The following is a 2367-nucleotide window of genomic DNA, read 5'->3' as shown; positions in this document are numbered from 1 at the left end:
AATCTATAGTGTAAATCACATAAATGTGTACAAATGTAGCAAAATACAAAATTATATCCAAGTTTTTACATTAAATCGTGTGTAAATTCCCCGGCGTTTTTTTTACAACAATTTACTAAATGAGTCACAATGACTCCTCCACAAATTCTCTCCATCCTTACAATGTCTCGTGTTTTTTATTTTACAACCATTTCAAAATGTGTGACAACGACTGAATCATAAAATCTCTCCAACCTTATGTGTCATGTTTTTGTTTTTACAACCGTTRGTCCTGAACRCTGGTGGATGAACCACAGATCAGGACCCGAACATTTTATAACTCCTCTGAGTCTGTTTGAGCCCATTTATATCGTTTTACACTAACTTGTTTTTGTAGCATGTTTGTTGGTGTTATCACTGATGGTTTTGACTGGATCAGAAGCAAACAACAACAACAACAACAACAACAACAACAACAGGTCTTGTGGACTGTGGGGGGACAGCAGACCTACCTGCACTCCATGGCTGAAAACAACTGGGTCTGTATCTGCTTTGTTTTCCTCTGCCTGTACCTGTTTCAGCTGCTGTAGCCAACAGGGATCTGGTTCTGGTTCTGGTCCGACTGTGGTTTCTGTGTTTTGGGCCTGACAGAGTGGATGGGCAACTTCTCCTCCTCCTCCTCCTCTTCCTCTGGAGATCATGAAGAAACCAGCTTGTAAAATGTGGTGCAGTTTGCCTCTGTTATGATTATGATCTTTTACATATTCCAAACAAACAAACAAACAAACAAAGAAACAAACAAACCTCTGAGTTTGAAGCCCACACCTGAGCTCACTCCTCTTCCTCGTTTCTTCAGCTCAGCTCAGAGCTAGCTTCCTCCACAGTCAAACGACGACTCATTTTAACACACAGACTTACAAACAACACTACTACAAACACTGCTCACACACACTCACACACTGTAACACACAAAAACTAACCTGCTACTAGCTTCCAAAATACTGAAATCAATCTGGCTCCCCCCGTCTCCAAACTGTTGGCCGACCAGCAGCTCTCTGTTTACAAGCCTGGTAGAGACAAACTGTTTTCATTGGTTGTTTCAGAAATGTGGTGTGTTTGAGGAAATGGGAAAAATAGGTTTCATGGTGCAGTCACGCACTTCCTGGTCACAAAATATTCTGTAAATGTGCATATTATGGTAAAAATTATTCACCATTAAATCTGGTTTTATTTGGAAGTAAATAAAAAATAAAACTATGTAAAAACATTACTTTTATAAAGTTTGAAGTCCGTGCTGTCCAATCAAGTTCAAATGAATACTCTGAAAGCTCCAACTTCTTTTTTTACAGAAGCTCTGTAAAAGCATCACAGCTTGCTCCAGAGCAGGCATCAAATAAATTCCTGTATCCACATCATTATCTGGGACATCACCAAAATTTAATGGTGTGTTCTTTGGGCCAGTACACACATGTGGTAAAAATGTCATGACAATCTGTCCACAGACAGTCAGACAGACAGACAGACAGTCAGTCAGAAAGTCAGTCAGACAGACAGTCAGTCAGACTGTCAGAAAGTCAGTCAGACAGTCAGTCAGACAGACAGACAGACAGACAGACAGACAGTCAGTCAGAAAGTCAGTCAGACAGACAGTCAGACAGAAAGACAGTCAGACAGACAGACAGACAGACAGACAGTCAGACAGTCAGTCAGTCAGACAGACAGTCAGGCAGACAGTCAGTCAGACAGACAGACAGACAGACAGACAGACAGACAGACAGACAGACAGACAGTCAGTCAGTCAGTCAGACAGACAGTCAGTCAGACAGAAAGACAGTCAGACAGACAGACAGACAGACAGACAGTCAGACAGTCAGTCAGTCAGACAGACAGTCAGGCAGACAGTCAGTCAGACAGACAGACAGACAGACAATCAGACAGACAGTCAGTCAGACAGGCAGTCAGACAGTCAGTCAGTCAGTCAGACAGACAGACAGACAGACAGAGTCAGACAGACAGTCAGACAGTCAGTCAGTCAGTCAGTCAGACAGACAGACAGACAGTCAGTCAGTCAGTCAGTCAGTCAGACAGACAGTCAGTCAGACAGAAAGACAGTCAGACAGACAGACAGACAGACAGACAGTCAGACAGTCAGTCAGTCAGACAGACAGTCAGGCAGACAGTCAGTCAGACAGACAGACAGTCAGACAGTCAGACAGTCAGTCAGTCAGTCAGTCAGTCAGACAGACAGACAGACAGACAGACAGACAGACAGACAGACAGACAGACAGACAGACAGTCAGTCAGTCAGTCAGTCAGACAGACAGACAGACAGACAGACAGACAGACAGACAGACAGACAGACAGACAGTCAGTCAGTCAGTCAGTCAG

At 43.3% G+C, this 2367-nt stretch overlaps 1 long non-coding RNA gene across 1 annotated transcript; it reads right to left on the bottom strand.

Moving 5' to 3' along the window:
* Positions 1-546: 546 nt before the first annotated feature.
* On the bottom strand, positions 547-1018 carry LOC106532903 (uncharacterized). Its single transcript, XR_001312168.1, has 2 exons — positions 784-1018; positions 547-669 (listed from the first exon to the last, which is right to left on the bottom strand). It is a non-coding gene; the product is annotated as an uncharacterized LOC106532903 (long non-coding RNA).
* Positions 1019-2367: the final 1349 nt, after the last annotated feature.

This window comes from Austrofundulus limnaeus, unplaced genomic scaffold (genome assembly GCF_001266775.1).
Source record: "Austrofundulus limnaeus strain Quisiro unplaced genomic scaffold, Austrofundulus_limnaeus-1.0 Scaffold848, whole genome shotgun sequence".
Classification (NCBI taxonomy): Eukaryota; Metazoa; Chordata; class Actinopteri; order Cyprinodontiformes; family Rivulidae; genus Austrofundulus; species Austrofundulus limnaeus.
Note: the sequence above shows the minus strand (reverse complement) of the source record. Positions and strands in the feature narration are given on the sequence as shown.